Source organism: Anabrus simplex, chromosome 2, assembly GCF_040414725.1.
Source record: "Anabrus simplex isolate iqAnaSimp1 chromosome 2, ASM4041472v1, whole genome shotgun sequence".
Lineage (NCBI taxonomy): Eukaryota > Metazoa > Arthropoda > Insecta > Orthoptera > Tettigoniidae > Anabrus > Anabrus simplex.
The window spans coordinates 1037970712-1037993608 of NC_090266.1; positions in this window are offsets into that span (position 1 = coordinate 1037970712).

Genomic DNA, 22897 nt, shown 5'->3' on the forward strand with positions numbered 1-22897 from the left:
ATCTGCTCAGCACATGAACGCCCTTTCCTGAACCCTGCCTGGTATTCACCAATGTGTTTATCTAGATGTGTTTCAAGCCTCCGCCGCAATGATTTGGATAGAATTTTGTATGCTATTGGAAGAAGAGAGATACCTCTGTAGTTGTTGACGTTAGTTTGGTCCCCTTTTTTGTGTAAAGGATGAATGAGTGCATTTTTCCAATCACTTGGTATTTCTTCTTTTTCCCAAATAAAAGCGAATAATTCCTCTAGTTTTTCCACTATATTTTCACCTGCAAATTTGAATAACTCTGCAGTAATTGAATCTTTCCCAGGAGCTTTGTCGTTTTTTAGTTGCTTAATGATGTCCCTAATTTCTTCCTTATTTGGTGGTAATGAATCCTTCTACTTGAATTGAGGCTCTCCAAACAGCAATCCATCTTCGGGAGGTTCACAGTTCAGAAAATTCTGGAAATAGTTGGCCAGATACTCGCAATTCTTCTTGTCACCAATAATGAGTTTCCCTTGTTCACTTTTAAAACATAGATTGCCAGGGGAGAATTTTTTGATTTTGTTTTTAAACCGTCTATAGAAATCTCTTGTGTTGTTTCTCTTGAAATCTTCTTCTATGTTATGCAGCTGTTCTATCTCGTACTTTCTTTTCGTATTCCGAAGAATTTTTGCTGTGTGTTTCCGTTGTTCCTTGAAGTCTTCGAAATTCTTGTGATTAGTACACCATTTATTCCACGCTTTAGACCTTTCCCGTAAGGCTACTTCACAATCGTCATTCCACCATGGATGTTTCTTCCTTTTGGCGATCATTATAGTCTTTTCAGCTGCTTCTTGTATCCTCCTTGCCATTTCGGCCCAATTCGAAGATTCCAAGTCCTCAAGCTCTCGTTTATAGTTCTCAACAATCTCTTGGTTTATCTTGAGTTCATCAGTTCGATATTTCTTGATTTTGGTTGAAGGTCTCTTGAAGGACTTTGGAATAAATCTTATCTTGACTCTATCCAGGTAGTGGTCAGAATCTATGTTTGCACCTTTTTGCACGTTAACGTTCAAAATCTCTGCAGGGTTCGATGTGGCTGCATGGTCTATTTGGAACTCCCCTAACATGGGATTTGGTGAACGCCATGTCATTAATTTCTTCCTTTCTTTCTTGAATTGGGTGGACATTAACTTGAGGTTGAATGCTTCACACACTTCAATAAGCCTTTCCCCATTTCTATTGGTTCTTATATGCCCAGGATAACTGCCAACTATTTTTCTGTATTTTCTTTCCTTGCCAACTTGAGCATTAAAATCACCCATTAATATTTTAATCATATGTTCCGGAGTTTCCAACAACTCTTTTTCCAGGAGAGACCAGAATTCTTCAACTTTATCTAGATTTTTCTTGTTGTCCTCATTAATAGGTGCATGCCCATTGAAGATAACATATGATTTGTTTCCACTCTTCAAGGTTAAGATGGAAAGCCTAGGGGAAGGTGATCGAAAATCAATGATTGCATCTATAATTGAATTGTGAACAAAAAATGCTGTTCCTAGAATTGAAGGTGATTTTCTTTTATTACCCATTTTATATTCCCTGATCGCTGGTTGACCCTTTATTATCTTGTACTTGCCCATCATAGATACTTCATTTGATGGGAATCTTGTTTCCTGTACAGCGAGTAGCTTGATCTGATATCTCTCCAGTTCTTTGATAAGTTTCATCTGTTTACCGACTCTTAGGAGGGTATTGACATTCACTGTACCAAAGAAGTGTTTTTTCTTGGTCCTGATCTTGCGGGGTGAGGGATCCTCCGACTGATCCCAACATGATGGTGCAGGGCCCCCAGAATCCAATGCCCTATTTAGACCAGACTCTAACTGGCCCCGGATTTTACCGGCTGGGGTAGTTTCCGATGTGCGTTGTACCATCATGGTAGATTGTGTGAATCATTTCACATGAGGGTGGAATCCGTAGGTCCCACAACAATATATATTTGTCCCAGTCAAATTTTAGGTCACGAGACGTCACTGGATTGAAGTGGAGAATGACAGAGGTTCGAAGATCCAGCTCTCAAACCTAGACATTGCATTATTCTGGATTACTCTTCGAAAAGAATATCCAGATTATCCTGCATCTTAATTAAGTGAAACAGAATTTTCTGCAATGAACACAATGAAATGTAAGAACAGATCATAGCTTTTAACTCTGGAAAATTATACGAGTGTGGGTTTATCAAACATTCGGCCACAAGTAAAGGAGATAATGGAAGGACACCGTGCTTAAGTTGCACATTAATCAAACAGTAATGTATTTTTCCCGTTCACCTTTGTTGTTGTTTGTTGAGGGCTCATTAAACAGCGCCCGCTATACCCAGGACATTATTCAAATCATCGCACTACCCATTCTGTATCAGGGTGTTCTGTTTCGTTCACATACTGCTGCTACTACACGACGTGCTCTTCGTAGTGTTCGAATGCTATCCTTTGATCTCTCTGCAATTAAACATGATTGGACGACGAATGCTCTTCTAGCTGCATGTTTGGGACTGTTCGAAAGTCGCTACTGTTAAAGTATAGTGAATTGTGAAGAAAATAGGAAGATCTCTTAAGAGATGTAGAATTCAACAGACTTAGGAATAACCCATTACAATGTGGACTAACCCAAAAGAAACACTAGTTTACCGGGCGAGTTGGCCGTGCGCGTAGAGGCGTGTGGCTGTGAGCTTGCATCCGGGAGATAGTAGGTTCGAATCCCACTATCGGCAGCCCTGAAAATGGTTTACACCAGGCAAATGCTGGGTCTGTACCTTAATTAAGGCCACGGCCGATTCCTTCCAACTCCTAGGCCTTTCCTATCCCAACGTCGCCATAAGACCTATCTGTGTCGGTGCGACGTAAAGCCCCTAGCAAAAAACTAGTTTAGTCATATGACGTACGCACGTATGTGCCACTGTAGCCGTTATTTATTACATCACCTTCTCCTAACCAGGATCAATAAGTGTTACTCACTGGTCTGTTTCAATGAACATGTACGTAGGAATTTATGCGACCAGAAGAAGGCATGCTGGACTAGTGAAGCTAATGTTCTACTCTTCCTTGTAGTTGGTCGTGTAACTATTCGCTATTAATAAATGAACAGCTTGTGAATTTATTATTGACGGCTGCGACAGTAAAGACAAGGCGAGGTGGTTTTACGGATCGGAGGATGCTTTACTGACAAAAATGTAAAATCCTGCGGAATATAAACGAATATATGCCTGAATACCCAGTAGTGTCAATTTTAGAGATCTTGCCTATGTAAAAACATCGGTATATCTTCGTTTAACTCCAAAGCTCTGATCACAAGGGTTCCGTTCGTCACGCCCAAAGTACTGCTATCTACCCTGCTTTCACTCTACAGCCCTAACTCACCTGTCAACGTCACACATCAACGTCTTCATATTTCTGAACTTTACCAGTGTCCTCGAGATGCAGCGCGACCGACAATGTGCCATTTGTGGGAAGGAGAGAATTGAATAGTAACAGCAGTATGTTACCAGCCGTAACATACCTGCCCTTTCTTATCCTCAGTATTCCGTACATCTTGCCCCAGCGGATTACTACGTTTTTTCTGCTAAATTGACGGAAGTTCGCGTCGGACGAAGAGATGGGGTGAATGAGACTCGTGCTCTGAGGGGAAGTGACCAAAGGTGGACTGTATTACTATCTCAAAAATTGGTGCGGACGTTGGCAGAAGTGTTTTACTGGCTAAGAGGCTTAATTTGAAGGTAGTGTTTTGTGAAAGGTTTCCATGTCCTCCGTAATAAATGTTTCTACACTTGTTTTTTTTTTTTTTTTTTTTTTTTTTTGCTAGGGGCTTTACGTCGCACCGACACAGATAGGTCTTATGGCGACGATGGGATAGGAAAGGCCTAGGAGTTGGAAGGAAGCGGCCGTGGCCTTAATTAAGGTACAGCCCCAGCATTTTCCTGGTGTGAAAATGGGAAACCACGGAAAACCATCTTCAGGGCTGCCGATAGTGGGATTCGAACCTACTATCTCCCGGATGCAAGCTCACAGCCGCGCGCCTCTACGCGCACGGCCAACTCGCCCGGTCTACACTTGTTCGGTTACTATTTGACTATAATGGTAAATTGAACAGGAAGTTTTAAGTGTGTTGAACACAGCTTCTATATGAAAGCATTTTTACGTGAGACCACGGGATTTGTGTTCACAAATGTCTAGTTAAATATTAAGAATCCTTAAGTTCGTTTATATTATGGCGTGAACGATTTAAATTTGCTTGGATTTCAACAAGCACTTGCGTTATAATTCATGTAGTCACTTTTCTACAGTACCTATTAAATATTCTAATAACTACATACTTACAGTTGAATGGAAGGGACATTTTGGCAGCAGCCAAATGGAAATCATATTACCTGGGAATCCGCGAAGAACTTCTTCGCTCTTGACACAACCATGATATGCAGATAAGGTGAGTGCTGTTTCGCCGTCCTGACCAATAACATTGGGATTACCACCATAATTGAACAATATTCTTAAAGCGTCTGTCTGATCACAAAGAGCGGCAGTCTCCATGGGTGTGTACATCCGGGGCCCTTCGTTAGTTGGCAGATGTCGGTAATCTCTTGTCCCTTTCTTATCGGGGTTTGCTCCAGACTCCAATAAGGCTGTAAGGGAAGACAACTTCCCATTTTCGATTGCAATCTGTAGGAGTGTGGCTCCATTACTAAACTGAAGGTTGACATCTCCGCCTTGTCTGGAGTACCGCCTTATAGCATTAACATCTTCGACATCTACTGCCACCAAGAGTGCATACTGATCTCTTGTAACGGCGATTCGTTCTGAAAAAAAAGAGAATATATTTAATTAATTCATGTCAGATGAATGTAACCACTTATATATTGCTTAACACTATTTAATACATATCTCAAGAAGTTAGAATTAATGCCACAATATGTATTACCAGGCGAGTTGTATACGCGTACTTGTGAGATTGTTTTCGGAAGAAAATGCTTCGAACCCCACTGTAGGCACCCTAAAGATGGTTATTCGTGGTTTTCCATTTTCAGACCAGGCAAATGCCTGGGCTTTACTTTAATTGCGGCCACGGACGGTCCCTTCCCAATCCTAGCCGTTTCCTATCGCAAAGTTGCCAAATCACCTGAGTCGATGTGACCATCGAAGACTAGCAAAAGGATATAGAGTGTATTTTGGGACTTAACATCCCCTATTTATCAAGACAACAGATTAGATATCACATTAAAACGCTATTTTCAATTGATATCCTTGGTATTCGTATCCTAGTCCCTTCCACCTACCTCTCCTACTACAGAAACCGGTAGAAGTTCGTTAATTCCTAGACTCATGAGTCATTGCAAGTTCCATCGCGCATAGCCATGCCACGTGGGTGAAAACAAGAACTCGATAGATTTCAGATTGTTGTTTCATTTTTGGTAGGCCGTATACAGTAAGATGTTACCGAGCGGCTAATTGTCGCTCAAGATGGTGTATATGAGGTGTGCAACAACTACAGACAGGTGGTCAGTAGTCGTCCTCGTCTTATCACACAACGCCAGAATCGGTATCTCGAAACTGATGTTCGCAGGGAACGATATCAATATTAACTGCCACACCTTTTAGACCTGACTTCCGAGTAGCAGACTGAAAGTTATGCCGCGGAATATATGCTGTTTGTTTCTACTACAGAAGGTATTTCGCAGGCTTTACATTGCGCCAACATAACCAAGTTTATCCGAGGAAATGGCCCCTTGGTCATGAACAATGGATCATTCAAGAACGGATGAATGTGATGTGTAATGATGAGATGTGCATTGCTTTAAGATCTGACGCCAAACGAACGAGAGTACTGAGCACCCCCATATGAAGCCAGCAAAAACGGCTACATTAGCCAATCTTATATTTGCTGGTGGAAGTGTAATTTAATCCTCCTAATTTATCCATGCGCTCTGGTTGGCCTCACATACGCTCAACAAATTCGAGACGCCAATTTTTAGGTCCAACAGACTTCGTGTTGGAGATCACCTCTTCTTTCTAGTCTTCAGGAAATCAACGTTGCTGCCGAAGATGAGAAGGACGACTTACCAAAGAAGTAACTTCATGGAATGATACAAATCATCATTCATGCACAAGTAGGACATACCGATTTTGAATTAATGATAATCACCACTCTCGTTAACATTTCACAAGTTTTTATTTTAAGGACGTGCAGTAGGTGTAGCAGGGAATGTGTTTTGTGTTTGTACGTCGTTGGTCATTGCTATGGATTTTTTGGAATTGATTATGTTTATTTCTTTCAATAGTAATTCACCGGGCGTTTCAGATACATACCCCGCCGCAGAGTTTGTGGCCTGCCTGGTCGGCTGTAAGAGCTTTCACTGTCATGCACGAAACGGCTTCACGCACCAACATAAAGTCGGAAGAGTTGCCAGATGTCGCAGGGGCTGCAGGCTAAGCGGAAATTCGATTTGTTGAAACACGACGTGAGGGCTGCGTGCATTGTACAAAGAGTGGGGCACCTCGTAAATATTTGGGTTAATTAAATGCATAGGAATGAGACGGCCGCTTTATACGAATGAAGAACTTCTTGATAATCAGTTTATGTTTGGACAGCCTTACAGTAATGAACAACAAACAGATGCGCTTTATGCGGAAAAATATCCAAAATAGATAAAATCCCGATTGAACTATGTTCCGGAATATAGAGAAGAGACTAACCTAGCATGGTACGCTCCATATGGCAGCTCGTCCAATGAAGATACGGCAAAGAGATCTGGAGGAAGTGAATGTGGTGATAGAAGCTGTTGCCGTAGAATCTGATACGAGTACTGGAGCTGTAGTGCACACATTGAGAATACAACATGCTAAAGTGCTTAGAATTATTAAAAATAGACTGCAATGGCATCCATTCAAACGGTAAACAGCTTAGCACCTGTAACCGGATGACCATGCTGATCGCGAGGCTTCCTGCAAGTGGATTGTTGAACAAGTGCGTAACACACACTTGAGCAGAAATGACGTTGTTTCGTAAAGGTAGTAAACTTACGTACGCAGTGTCTTGCGTTGCTTCGATTTACCGCCTAAAACCACCAACATCCTTCTATTTAAATCCCAAGGAATTTCTCTTTATTTGAATATTTGGGTAATAGAATTTGTGCAGCATTTTCTGCGAACAGGGCTGACCTTGTAGAGGGGGTTTCCGAAACACACAGCTCAGTACGACGGGTAATAATTTCGTGTGGCTATTTCTAGCCGAGTGCAGCCCTTGTGTGGCAGACCCTGCGATGAGGGTGGGCGGCATCTGCCATGTGTAGGTAACTGCGTGTTATTGTGGCGGATGATAGTGTTATGTGTCGTGTGTGAGTTGCGGGGATGCTGGGGACAGCACAAACACCTAGAGCCCAGGCCATTGGAATTAACCAATGCAGGTTAAAATCCCCGACCCGGCCAGGAATCGAACCCGGGTCACGCTGAACTGAAGGCCAGTACGCTGACCATTCAGCCAACGAGTTGGACAGTACTACGGGTGGTGTGAATTGACAAGTGTACCGCTATAATCCAGACTCCCTACGTGACGGCAGTCTGTTTTACCTGTGCAGTGGGACGATATGCTCTAAAGTAAGCTGAAGTAATGGAATGAAGGAAAGCGCAAATAAACATCGAATTTTCCTTATTTACGGTACCATCTTACTTAAAAAATATATTCAAAATATCCACAGTCTTCTTCACCACAAAGAACTGTGAAGGATTTGATAATTTCACTTCCTGTGCTAATCCTTCTCACAAGATCATCCCTGTTGTCAGGTTAAGTTGTCTAAATGTCATTCATGTAGCCCCACAGAAGTACATTTCTTTGAATTTCCCTATACATTTACAGCGGTTAAGGGCACGCAGCTGTGAGCTTGCGTTCTGGAAGTTGTGGGTTCGAACCCCACTGTCAACAGCCCTGAAGATTATTTTTCGTTGTTTCCCATTTTCGCATCAGACAAATTCTGGAACTGTACATTAATTAAGGCCACTGCTGTATCCCTCCCATTTTTAGCCATTTCCTGTTCCATCGACGCCATAAGACTTGTCTGTTTCGGTGCGATGTAAGACCAATTAAAAAAACCAACTTAGTCGGTACTATAACGCCCATACTCCATTCAATAGCAAACAATATGCAGCCAGAATGTTAACTAATTTCTACTGTGAATGGAGTCATAATATCAACAAATACACCTGCCCTCATGCGCAATGTTTTAAACTCCATAAACTGAGTCGCAGAAAGATTAGTCTGTTTCTCATTTAAACCTGCATCATTCGCCTTCAGGTGGAATAGACAGCCCCGCTACACACGCGAAGCAGAGAGTTTGCCGACATAATGGGAGTTTGGGTTGGAAGTCTACATCTTCGAAGCATCTGTCACTTTAGGTCATCCATCTTACTGAGTTGATATGTGCTGGAAGCACGCGGGAAGTAAACCTCGTTCACCTACATTGATATTAAAAGTGTGAGAGCATGATGAGAAGATCAGCATTATGTGTGGAACAAGAAGGGAGTTGTATTGAACATTTTCTGTGATGAAACGAGCAACACCATTCGTACTCACATGACTCGTTGAGCGGAAAGGGACCCAAAGTCAGAAATGAAACTTTTACAGCAGAGCTGAACGAAAGTGTCCGGGGTGTACAAAAGTGCATGTCTATGTTTTGACTTCTTGCGCTATCTATGGGTTTCTTGACAGACAAAATTACGCAGCAGTTCGTGCCTTCACCCCTCCATGTCATGAAAATGCTGTACAATTCGTAAGAAAATTAGTGAAAGCGGAAATAGCATTTTTCTCGAAATACAGTTTTATTAACAGTAACATTCAATAATTAATATCTTCTGAAGTTTTGCACTTAGAAGTATGAACCCTTTTTAAACTTTTGCACTTCTATGTGGAGAGGGGCTCGACATTAAAATATTAGATTTGCGCTCCGATGTCGAGTGCCACTCGACAAGACAACAGCTCGTACTTTCAGCGCTCAGATGACGACTGTGCTGGGTTCCAGTATTGTAGAGATATCTAGCGGTCTCCGAGAGAACACCGTTCTCTATTTGCTATAGTTTGCGGGAATTGTAATGACTTTGTAGCTTCTGTTGTTCTCCAATATTTATGGCAGTTTATTTACGATATAGATTTAATGTAAGCATGACTTCTGCTTCATCTTCGCTCACGGAAATGGATATTTTAGAACATTTAGTGGGCAGTATTGATTCTTTCATCATCCCGAAATAATTCAATTTCAGTTGTTGACAAAAAGAAACGATAGTGTGTTGGTCAATTACAGAAATGATGTCCGACTCCGTGGCTATATGGTTAGCGTGCTGGCCTTTGGCCACAGGGGCCCCGGGTTCGATTCCCGGCAGGGTCCGGAATTTTAACCATAATTAGTTAATTTCGCTGGCACGGGGGCTGGGTGTATGTGTCGTTTTTATCATTATTTCATTATCATCATGACGCGCAGGTCGCCTATGGTCGTCAAATCAAAAGACCTGCACCTGGCGAGCCGAACTTGTCCTCGGACATTTCCGGCACTAAACGCCATACGACATTTAATTTACAGAAATCATAAGTAGTTATGGAGCCTCTGTGGCTCAGACGGCAGCGCGTCGGCCTCTCACCGCTGGATACCGTGGTTCAAATCCCGGTCACTCCACGTGAGATTTGTGCTGGACAAAGCGGAGGCGGGACAGGTTTTTCTCCGGGTACTCCGGTTTTCCCTGTCATCTTTCATTCCAGCAACACTCTCCATTCTCATTTCATAGCATCTATCAGTCATTAATAAAATCACTTTGGGAGTGGCGACCCCATCGTACTAATAGCCTATATATGATTCATTCATTTCATCCCTGACCCGGTCAATGACTGGAAAACAGGTTGTAGGTTTTCTTTTTTTCATAAGTAGTTATATGCTACACGTCAAAGGTGGAAGGCAATTATCGTTCGGACCACTACACACCAAGGTATGCTTTTATAGGTAAAAGCTTGAAATGGTGGCATTAATTGTTCTTCTGACTATTGTAAGTGGCAATAGTCGACAGGGGGCCGATGACCTAGATGTTAGGCCCCTGTAAGCAACAAGCAATAGTCGACAGAGTTTTGCAGAATAAAGATTATTGCACCGCGCATGGATATTCCATTGCACAAAAACCTTCTGGAAACAGGTAATCAATGGGTTGGTTGGCGAAGTACGCAACAAAGTTCAAAAGCGACGACGACCATCTACTTCTGATGTTGAAAACAATTTGAATGGCAAACTGCATATCAACAACAACCTACCTGTAAAACAACAAAAACAGGAGCAAGTAACGGGGTATAAAGGAAACAGTTTACAACTGCAAAGCGTGTTCGAAGAACATGCATGTATTTTGTGTTCTAACTGCAAGTATATAACATGTAACATAATTATATTTTGTGTTAGATAGTTTTGCAGTGTTCACTTCCTGCAGCTGTTCACAATGTAGACATTAATTTGGAGTGGAGCTGGAAGCGTACGCTATAGGTAATGGAGTTCAAAATGCTCATTATCCTATGCCAATTTTTGAACCATAAGAATCTCAAAAAGGGTAAATCTGACGTTAAGTATCTTTGAGGGCAATCGGTCACATATTGTGTTATTCATTTCACCTTCCCTTCCATAGGAGTGCGCCTGCCAGGTTTGGCAACACACAGCCAAGTACAGCATGTGCGTGCTTGTGCAGAAACATAACATACTGTGGAATATACCGGATGAATCAGCTGCCCCTACCGGTACTTTGTTCTGCAGTCCCGCAAATATGGTGGACTCCAGTCTCTGTGTGTGAAGTCTTGACTGATAACTTATGCCCACGCCGTGTTTATGTAATTACCAATCTAAGCTTGTGCTTGCTGCTTGTTGTTTAAAGGGGCCTAACATCGAAGGTCATCGGCCCCACCTAAGCTTGTGTAGAGATTATGCAATACCATTTACCAGATTAGATCTGAGCATTCAAGTAGGGTTACGAGGATATACCAGCCTATCCTTGATATTACAACTCCATTTCAATTTAAAAGTAAAACAATAAATAATGAATATTTGTAAGTGTTAGTTTCTCACATTCAAATTAACACAGATTTGTCATAACGGTGTTTTGTATTTACGTACTCATTTCTTTTAGTCTAACTGGAAATTTCCACATACATCGATTATTCATTTAGTAGAAGCAGTAAAACTTTTCGAAATTATCAACTATGGAATCAAAACCATGCGTGAAAATGTCAATGATGAATTGTCTATGCGCCATTAATTAGGCCTCTCCCTAAATTTGAAGTGCCGCCGTAACTCCGACGGTTGGGCTATCTACTAAGAACTCTTTGAAAGATACCAGATCCGTGAAGTTCTATGTAATTTGTCAAGATGTCTCAACTGATGATATTCTAATGTTACCTAGTGTTATGTTCTGTAACTAACTTATCGAGAATGTTTATGTTTGGAGGTTTGGTAGCCTGACCACTCCTCAGTTGTTTATTTGTTATTTTGGAGTTGTTACCACTGTTTTAAACCTTGTCCACCAATCTGAATCTGCCTTATGACATCAGATTCTACAAAAGGAAAAACACGTTACGTCATTGTACTAGAACTGTCAGCCAGACTCACAATAAATAACGCAAATTTTAGACCTAATTTGGTCAATCTACATCGAGACCGTAAGAGAATCTACGGAAATGAAGACGACTCCCTCGGGATATGCTGTGGCTGGGGCTGGCGGAGAGGTGACATTGTAAGGTAAATGCAGATATTTTAACCTAATCATGTGAAGTAACCTTCGTGTAATAAAGGGAAGATTGCAAGGTTTCCCCGTAGCAGGTAACGGAGAGGCTGGCCTGCGTTTACGTGGACTTTAACTTAATGTAGGTTTATCTTCCCATTTAAACTTAATGTGCTGGTTTTCTAGGTAATCTGCGGACTTTATGTAATCAACCCTAATTTGGGATTTTGTAAAATTTAAGGACGCACAAGTCTCTACCCTCATTTCCCTTATTTTCTTTGTTTACTGGTGACCAAGTTTTCGAATCATCTAAAGTTCTCTACCATCCTATTGGTTTTTACATTATTTTTCCTTAGTGACCAAGTTGTATGACTTATCCACTGCCATAGGGCCTTATGCCCTGTTAGGTGTTATCATTGGTATTTTGCTAGGATTGCCTGAGATTTTTCAGCCTCCGTTTTCATTTTTGTTTCTCAACACTTTTCCTTTACCTTTGTTTTTTTGTTTTTTTCTCTAGTCGACTCCTGCAATATTTCTGGATCTTTCAATCATCATACCTTCGAACGTGTCGTCCCTATTATACTGAACCCATCATTCACAGTCATCAAGAGGGACACCTAAATTTGCTAGCCAACTTAGCCGCAGGATGCATTGCTGTGAGAGGGGCATCCAGTTTTGTATCATTACTTGAGGAGTACCCTGTGTTTTCTTCATGTTTCGTGCCCACGAGACAAAAGCGCTGAATTTGAATTGCAATCCCTTTGGGCAAGAAATGAATCCAGATTTATAAGATCCTAGGAAGAACTTCGGATGAATTCGAGCATACTCGTTGCTAATTCCTACATGAAATGAAATGTCGTATGGCTTTTAGTGCCGGGATATCCCAGGACTGGTTCGGCTCGCCAGCTCCCGTGCCATTGGAATTAACCAATTGAGGTTAAAATCCCCGACCCGGCCGGGAATCGAACCCGGTACCCTCTGAACCGAAGGCCAGTACGCTGACCGTTCAGCCAACGAGTCGGACCTAATTCCTAAAATAAGATAATTATTCAGATGTAAATTAAAACTTGGATTGTCACAGTGGAACGCCCAGTAAATTGGAAGGAATTGCCATGTACCGGTAATCAAATCTCGTCTGGCCAAAAATGGAAAGATTTTTCTACACCGTGGGAAGATCGGAGCTACACGTGTATGTAGTCATGGAGGGGGGGGGGAGGAAGTATTTATTCAACTCACGCTTCAGCGTTTTAGACCACTTAGAGGTAAATAACAATTATAAAATCAAGAAATTCACATTCCTCGAAGTTTTCCGAACGGTGGGGATATCAACAACAAAGATGAGACCCGTGGGATAATGAAAATATGTAAAGTGATGTAACCTTTTTACCACTTTTCGCGCACCAAAACGCAGATATACTAAGAGTGACGACTGAGAAATGGAGCATTCCTTCCTTGGTGGTGTGTGAGTCGAGACCTGTATTGCTAGGGGACATTTATTCATGAGCGGATTGTAAATTGAACATTCAAGATTGGTCACGGTAAAAGTTAATACCAGCCTATTGTAAGAATAGGTGGAGTTTGAAACGGATTAAATACTCATATTCTTGTGAATATTAAATTTACCCACGTTTGGTGATGAAAGGATAAATTAACAGCAATTCCTGGCACGTGAATATTAATACAGTCCTTTGCCTGTTAAATGTGTCGGGTGGTTTAAATATTGAAATATGAATAAGAAGTGAATTTATAATAATTTATGTGAGATAAATGTAAAGTGTCTTATGTAAATATTATATAAATTTAAGAGTATTTAAGAAGAAACTTGTGAAAGAAATTTGCAGATTCACATACATAGCCTATGTTAAGTATTAAAAATTATCAGTGCGTAGAACGTAAGAAAATAAAATTTAATAACGTTGTTAATTAAGAATCTCAGGGAAGAAATGTGTGAGTTGTGCATAATGTGTATCAACATGGTGTGTTAAGCCATGATTAAGTGATCGGCGAACGGCAATGTCTGATAGTATGCCGTTGTTCAGCAGAAATGCAGCTGGAAGACATGATTTGTATTCTTTAAAGTGTATTCTGCACCGTTATGTTCTGTGTAAATAAGGAACGGAGTTTCAGGGCCGTAGTTTGTTGTTTTATTGCTTAGGTTTAAATATTAAGTGCTGGGTGGCACAGAGATGTCATGACAAGTTCATGCACATATTATTATGAAATCCCAAAATTTCAGACGATTATGTTAAATCGTATTAAAGAAGATATTGGGTAAAGATAAGTTTTATGCTGTCGTCAAAGAATTAGGGTGTCAAGATTCCGTGTCAAAGTATAATGTAAGATATAGTTGAGTGTCGAAAAATTTTGTTTTTGTGGATATCGGATAGAGATATCATAATGTTTAAATTAAGTCAATCTGGCATGATTTTCCTATCATTTAAAGTTTGACATTTGCTAGAAGTTTGTTTCAGTAGTTACGTAATTCCAGTATGATGGCGAATCCGTGAAATAAGCCACGATATTAAAATGAAATAAAAAATAAAATGAGATCAAGGTAGGCCATATAACATTGTAAAAGAAAATAATCTGAGATCATATAGACATCCTAAAGCCATGATGAGAAAGGACGAACCAGCAGGGACAGTGTTAAAATAAATGTGTTTAGTTGGATTCCGGGATGAAAATGCCCCGAGGGAAAATCGAACTCAGGATGTGTTGATGCCGGGATTATATAAATGCCCCGAGGAAATAATGTGTTATACTGCCGGGAAGGTGAAATGTCCCGAGGAGATCATGTGTTACAATGTCGTGAATCCTTTCCAGCCGTAACATCTGGGATGGGAGCAAGTGTGAAGACTTAAAGGTGACAGCCCCACCATGTCCACGGTTCGAGAACCGATTGCTTTTAGGAATTATGTGATTTCAGAAGGCTAGATGTTATGAGAGATAAATCATTTGAAATGAGTACCTATATTATAATCTGGCTTATTTCAAAGTGATTCATTCAATGCAGAATCACGTAGGTAGAAGAAACAGGTATTACGGGATATGGCTGACAAACCCCTAGCCCGAAGGGTGAGATATTTTTAGAATACTGCGAGCCCGTTATGAGACGACTATCTGGAAGGTGTAAGAGGGTCGAAAGAAGTAAAATATTATGTAAACCTCTTAAATGATAGAGATGATATTTTGTATACCGGATTAATGAATTTTGAGAGGTGGAAGAGTTTGTTACGGCGAAGTCTTGACAAAATTATTTCGTTGTGGCAGTAAACTATTAAAGTGTGTTGAGGCGAATTTATCGAACGGTACGGGTAAATGACGGCACTCGCCTGTCACGCACCCACAGTTGGAATTTGTGGTTTAGTTGTTAGACGGGCTCATGGTTTGAGTTGCACAGCAGTGGCCTGCTAAAGACGTAATGATTGCGTCTAGACTGATACGTATTTTTGTTAGTTGGTTAGTGGACCACACGGATAGTTGTGAGTAATATAAATATTTTAGAGTTAAAAGAACGTTATGATGCAAAAAGATCCTGTCATGCCATTATATTCCATACCTTGTAACAGCAAAGAAATACATCCACTAAGAGAGAGAGGGATCACTAGTTATAAAATCATCGTATGTTGATGATAGTTACTGTATAGGATTTTGGGGTTATGCCGTGTCAAGAAAATAAGGTGAAATTCTTAACGTTTCGCAGAGAATTGTGCTCTGCGTCCTCAGAAGAAAGCTCGACTGACCACGAGAAAGGCTTCTTAAACAATGACACTTTGAATTTGGACGTTTTAATAGAAGTGGAATTGGTACGGTCATCCGCCACCGGATGGCCTCCAGGACGTAGCACAACGCTAGCGTTCGAAGCGGAAGCTGACCGATCCATAACCATCAGACTAAGCGGTTCACATAACGTGTTTGCGTCACATATGGCATAGACAGGTGTCAACATTGATGATAGTCATTTTAGCGACATTCATGAAGTCAATTAGATGGCTAGTTCAGTCTGCAATGACTGGTGTGCAGTTTATTTTTAATGTTTCTTTATCCAAGGTAGATGGTTAGCTCAATCTGCGAGGACTTGTGATTAGTTTATTCTGGCGAGAGATAACATTTTGTGGATAATCATTACACAATCAGTTCAGTCTTGGATGATAGTGCGTCAGCTAAATTTTATTGGCATTGATCACTAAAGTTAAGTGTTTGTGATCAAATTTTAATTTGGTTTATGATGGCACTGATCATAGTTTTTGAGTAGCACATTTCTTCAATGGTCAAGACGATGGTTGTGATTACTGAAATAAATAACAAATCGTTATTTATATGAGTGAGACATTTATCCATGTTCCTTACCGCTGGAGTGGTCATGATTATTGTAATGAACATGTTTTCTACATTCTGGTGAAGACAATTTGTTTAATAAGGTTTCGTTTGTTGCTATTGATACCATAGTGCTGATTATTACTACACCGTATATTGACGTTACTCTTTTCAGTTTAGTTTGTTGGTACCGTTCGTAGACGTTCGGATTATATTAATTTAATTATTATTCAGTGAAGCGACAAGATTAATTTTCAGAAACCCGTGTTTATTGGTTTATTCCATTTAAAATAGTTTATTATCAACTAACATAACCTGAAGGTTATTTGTGTGTTAACTTGAATATAAACTCAAGCTTTTAATTACACTTTATAAATATTTTAGTTGAGTGGGACAATATTCTACATATAATTTTAAATAACTAATTAATAAAGTAACTTTATTTCTGGGTGTGTGGTTGTGACACAACATGGTGCGATCATGTATTTTTATAGAGACATTAGGGATTTGATAACAATTAATTTTGGAGCACCATGCCTTGCCAAGGAGCAAGTAAACATGTTAAGTAAAAGGTTTTTTGTATAATTAATCTGTTCATATATATCTGGAGGTTGTTTCGGTTCAATTAAGGGTCCATTCAGTGGCTGATTATATCCTACGTGGTATTTGTGGTCGGTGGATAAACTTAGTTAAAGAAAAATCTGGAGTCCGGTTACGGAGACGGATCAAGTGAATCGAACAATGGTGTTACTTGAAATCCAATAGTAATTTTTCAGGTTTTATCTCTTCATTTTTTTTATGAATTATATTCTGGAATGGCAATTAACGTTTGACTTAACTAAATATCAATAAAATAGTTTCTTAGTCTTCATATTTTTTATTTGTGTCAAAGTTATGTCAGCCAAATTTTCATTATGCTTCACATCTATGGGACGTAATTAATTTCTTTTTATAATAAATCCATTTTAGACAAATTCATAAGTTTCATTTCAAGTAGTAATTAGATTTCCTTATGCCACCCACCGATTTATGTCAACAAGTGACTGAAGAACCCGGGACCCCCTGAGAATAGAATAATCTACATTTGCAAGAGTCTGGGGCAGATGTTGACTAACGGTAAGCGCGGTGCAAAATAAGAGTAGTATGTGTAAAGTTAAACCTAAAAAATCAGAAATTATATTCTGCTCCCAGTAATTAGTGGTGTTTGACATAAAGATTAATATAAATTTTCTGGCCCATTAAGGGCGTTTGTAAAGTGTAAATTGTAAACTGTCGTCAGGGTTCTATACCCTTCTTCGTCTAACATCAACTTTAAACTGAGTGTTCGATTCCCTCCGTTGTAACCTTCTGCGGCTTCTTCCTTCTTTTAACTGTGTTGTAGCTCATTCCATGTTAAGAAATCCGTATTGCTCTTATGACAACAAGGTTCCAATATCGAGCGGCTCTGTTCGCCACCATAGCGGGAAACCCGTGGCATATATATTGGTGAAGCTAAGTACTTAAATTCAAAATAAAACTAGGAAGAATGTAAGCTGTAATTTGCTTTTCGGAAATCTAGGGCACAGATGTAGGACAGGGGGAAGGCTTATTTAGGTTTTTACAGCAACGTGGCTAAACTACTACACATACAAACCTCAGTATTGTAGTTCAAGGGAAACTGGGAGAAAAAAGGAAGCAGATATCTTTTATAGGCTCGGGATGTTGGGTGCAGTTAATAGCATTTAATAAATTTGCCCAGGCATCGGCGGGTACTACTGTGCCGTCATATCGCCCCACGAAAAGAATGGTAACAATTAAATGCGCTAGTCAAAATGTGGTAAGAATGTGGCAAAAATAAAATGCGCTTAAGAAACAAAATGATGAATAACAAAACCAAGCACAGATAGACATCATAGCAAATTTCTGTATCAGTAGAAGTCATGTCGTGATCTATCGCTGCACACCACAGCATCAGAATATTCAGCAATAATGGCTGTACAGTACAAGAATATTAGAACACACACATAAATTGATGACGTCTCTTCAACAGTGATATGCTACCGGCGAGTCATAGCGCAACGGATTAAGGGTACTATGTACGTAGGAGAGCAGGGCAACAATAATATGAATTTTTTTAAAGATAATATTTATTCATATGATACTAAAACCAATCGGGAGATACTATATACTTTTATCTAACAAAAAACGTTATTTGAAACATAATTTGAAAATAATAATGTGTCGCAAAATGATAATTGAAACATGAGTGTCACCTGTTGCAATGTACCCCGCTTGAGGGGTAAGTTGCAACAGTGCACGCAAGACGCAGAAACACACAATGTTAGTCTTCATCGTTGTTAGAACAGTCTACACAGATGTAGCATAGATTGTTTTAGTCCATACACAATGCGACTACCGTTCATACTTTACATTCTTGACCCATTCCTTCCCTTTTTATACTGTACCCGTCCACCTCCCGAGTCCCAGACTAGCATTTATCTCAGGCGTGTTGGTTCGTTATTTAAGTCATCAAATATACACTGACTGACAGAGCAAATGCAACACCAAGAAGGAGTGGTCAGAACTTTATGCCAATTGCAGGGTAGACTGACGTCACTGAGGTATGCTCATGATGTGAAATGCGCCGCTGTGCTGCGCACGTAGCGAACGATAAATGGGACACGGCGTTGGCGAATGGCCCACTTCGTACCGTGATTTCTCAGCCGACAGTCATTGTAGAACGTGTTGTCGTGTGCCACAGGACACGTGTATAGCTAAGAATGCCAGGCCGCCGTCAACGGAGGCATTTCCAGCAGACAGACGACTTTACGAGGGGTATGGTGATCGGGCTGAGAAGGGCAGGTTGGTCGCTTCGTCAAATCGCAGCCGATACCCATAGGGATGTGTCCACGGTGCAGCGCCTGTGGCGAAGATGGTTGGCGCAGGGACATGTGGCACGTGCGAGGGGTCCAAGCGCAGCCCGAGTGACGTCAGCACGCGAGGATCGGCGCATCCGCCGCCAAGCGGTGGCAGCCCCGCACGCCACGCCACGTCAACCGCCATTCTTCAGCATGTGCAAGACACCCTGGCTGTTCCAATATCGACCAGAACAATTTCCCGTCGATTGGTTGAAGGAGGCCTGCACTCCCGGCGTCCGCTCAGAAGACTACCATTGACTCCACAGCATAGACGTGCACGCCTGGCATGGTGCCGGGCTAGAGCGACTTGGATGAGGGAATGGCGAAACGTCGTGTTCTCCGATGAGTCACGCTTCTGTTCTGTTAGTGATAGTCACCGCAGACGAGTGTGGCGTCGGCGTGGAGAAAGGTCAAATCCGGCAGTAACTGTGGAGCGCCCTACCGCTAGACAACGCGGCATCATGGTTTGGGGCGCTATTGCGTATGATTCCACGTCACCTCTAGTGCGTATTCAAGGCACGTTAAATGCCCACCGCTACGTGCAGCATGTGCTGCGGCCGGTGGCACTCCCGTACCTTCAGGGGCTGCCCAATGCTCTGTTTCAGCAGGATAATGCCCGCCCACACACTGCTCGCATCTCCCAACAGGCTCTACGAGGTGTACAGATGCTTCCGTGGCCAGCGTACTCTCCGGATCTCTCACCAATCGAACACGTGTGGGATCTCATTGGACGCCGTTTGCATACTCTGCCCCAGCCTCGTACGGACGACCAACTGTGGCAAATGGTTGACAGAGAATGGAGAACCATCCCTCAGGACACCATCCGCACTCTTATTGACTCTGTACCTCGACGTGTTTCTGCGTTCATCGCCGCTCGCGGTGGTCCTACATCCTACTGAGTCGATGCCGTGCGCATTGTGTAACCTGCATATCGGTTTGAAATAAACATCAATTATTCTTCCGTGCCGACTCTGTTTTTTCCCCAACTTTCATCCCTTTCGAACCACTCCTCCTTGGTGCTGCATTTGCTCTGTCAGTCAGTGTATGAATATACAGGCATCAGTGAACACGCGAATGAACGCGGCAACTAAAAATAAAAATGGGGAAAGCTCAATTGTAAACATGAATTTAAGGACTCCATGATAGGACTAGGAAGAGACATTTAACTTTAAAAAAGGCATAACATCCAGCTACGTTAAATCAAACAAATCACTTGCTTCACCGCAAGTGGTGACAATATGCTGATGATGTTCATCCTGGAAAAGAATTACAGTTGTGGGGTATAATACACTGATCGATCGCATTAGGATCGGACCTATGTTCATAGGACTCGAGAGCCCGAGAAAAAACCATGTTTATTATCGGCTTTTCGATTTAAATTAGATGAAGTACCTCCGACTATCTACATTTCCCTGAGGTCGGCACTCAGGATGGGAAATGTCATATGATCTCGGGAAGAGTAATCACGAACGGGTTCTATTTTATATCCAGCTGATGCCATGCCACTGGAACTAACATCTACAAATTATTTACACATGATCTAAATACTGCCCAACTCGGCCACATGGTATCAGTAGGTTAGTGTCTCGATGAGATAACGTGAGGAGCGGTGGAAATTACCGGCCGATGACCTCCACTCACCCCGCAGGCAGAAAATAAACAAACCAAGCATTACGGTAACATGACTCACGCAAGAGCCAGCTAGTTACGAGAAAACATGTGATCATTACTCCGATGAAATCGCATGAATGATGTCGTCGTCAATAATTTAATTCATTATTATTATTAGAACAATCATTCATCCACGAAATTATCATCATTATTATTAGAATATTATTATTATTATTATTATTATTATTATTATTATTATTATTATTATTATTATTATTATTATTATTATTATTATTATTATTATTATTATTATTATTATTATTATTATTCGATGATTCCTGACACCGCCACGTTTCATTATGATCCTGATTATTACGGGACGCAAAACACCAATGTTATTACTGTTATTATTATTATTATTATTATTATTATTATTATTATTATTATTATTATTATTATAATTATTGTTATGCTGATCACTACATCATCGTTCTAACGTTATTATTATTATTATTATTATTATTATTATTATTATTATTATTATTATTATTATTATTATTATTATTATTATTATTATCGGTCTCACACCATTAGTTATATTCCTCTTTAACATATTTATCCTCGTTTATTTATTTAACACTGTCCAACTTCTCGATCTGAAATCTTTATTATTATTATTATTATTATTATTATTATTATTATTATTATTATTATTATTATTATTATTATTATTATTATTATTATTATTATTATTATTATTATTATTATTATTATTATTATTATTACGGTATCATGATTATCATCACTTGTCATTTATAACTATTACAACATACGATCATTTATGTGGAACCTGAACCTCTCATTATCTTTAGGTCCGTAGTATTTCAACGAATAGCTGCACAGTCTATTTACTTCGTACATGCTGTCACGGGTTCGAATCCTGCCCGCTACGTAATTCAGCATTATTCTGTTACATTGCCCGTACTTTTACACTCATTTCTCTGTGTTCATCATTAATTTCATACATTTCCTCGTATCATATTATTTCAACACAGCTTCATCATATGCTAAGTGTTTCCCATACGGAATTTATATCTCTTTCTACCTCAACATTATTTTATTCATTTATTTATCACAGAGTTATCAACTGACTTATATTTCTCATCTATGATATCGTACGACATTTTTATATCCTAACTGCGTGATCTTTATAATATCTCTCTTCGCATCTGATTTATTTCTGAGGTCATTCTCCACAAATCATCACAACAACCTGGAATTATATTGCCAAAATTTGACAATCATGATCACGTAATTCATCATCCTACGTGTTCCGGTTAGCACTTGCAAATGAAATATCTGGCATTTATTTATAAAATATTGGACCGTAATTTAAACAATACGTCTATTAGCATATAAGGATTATTAGCACCGATATCATTATTCATAATTATTAATTCACAAATTTAGATTATCACTCATATTAAGTCCGAATTAGAAAAACATACCGGTTACATTTACGATTCCCGATAATTTCAACATATCATCACACAAAATTTACTATTACTCGCCGTTACATCGAAAGACGATATCTCAAGAATTATTATTATGATTACTATTAGTGGCATTCCCTCCAACTCTTGACAACGTCAAACGGAAACTATTAACATAAACGCAGCTGGCCTGACACATGGCTGGATTTTCCATAAATATTATTATACAACTTGTCGTCAAATGAAAATAACATAACAGCAAACTCCGGGTCGAATTGAACACTACACAAAATCAAAACTTGTCGAAAAATCGACTATAAAATACTGGTAATACATGCATGACTTAACTGCTATCCTCTACCTACAGAAATTATATGTACAACAAAATGAATACATATTTTGACCCGACATTTACGTTAGAATTATTTAATCCCGCTCGTTATACACTTTTAGGATGGCATCGATAAGCGACCCATTTCGTTACGTGAAGTAACCAAGTCAAAATCAAACTACTACCCTTCCCTAGTCATAATGACATCCCCAAATATTTTATATTTTGGTACTCGTCTGGTAGTTGTCATCCTGGCGGCATAGCAGATGAGAGACCTATTCGGCCCTCTCTGCTGTTTACCCTTCCATAATGGCTGCTTGCCCGTCACAGGTATTTTCCTAGCATTCCGCCATACTTATTAAATTATCACACATTTATTACTTCAAAGATTAACACTGTTGGTATTCACTGAAATACTATCGTAACACTTAATCATCCTAGACCCAAATTAATTCATTTACACTGTTATCTCTTCGTCCCCCTTCCGCACAAAGGACT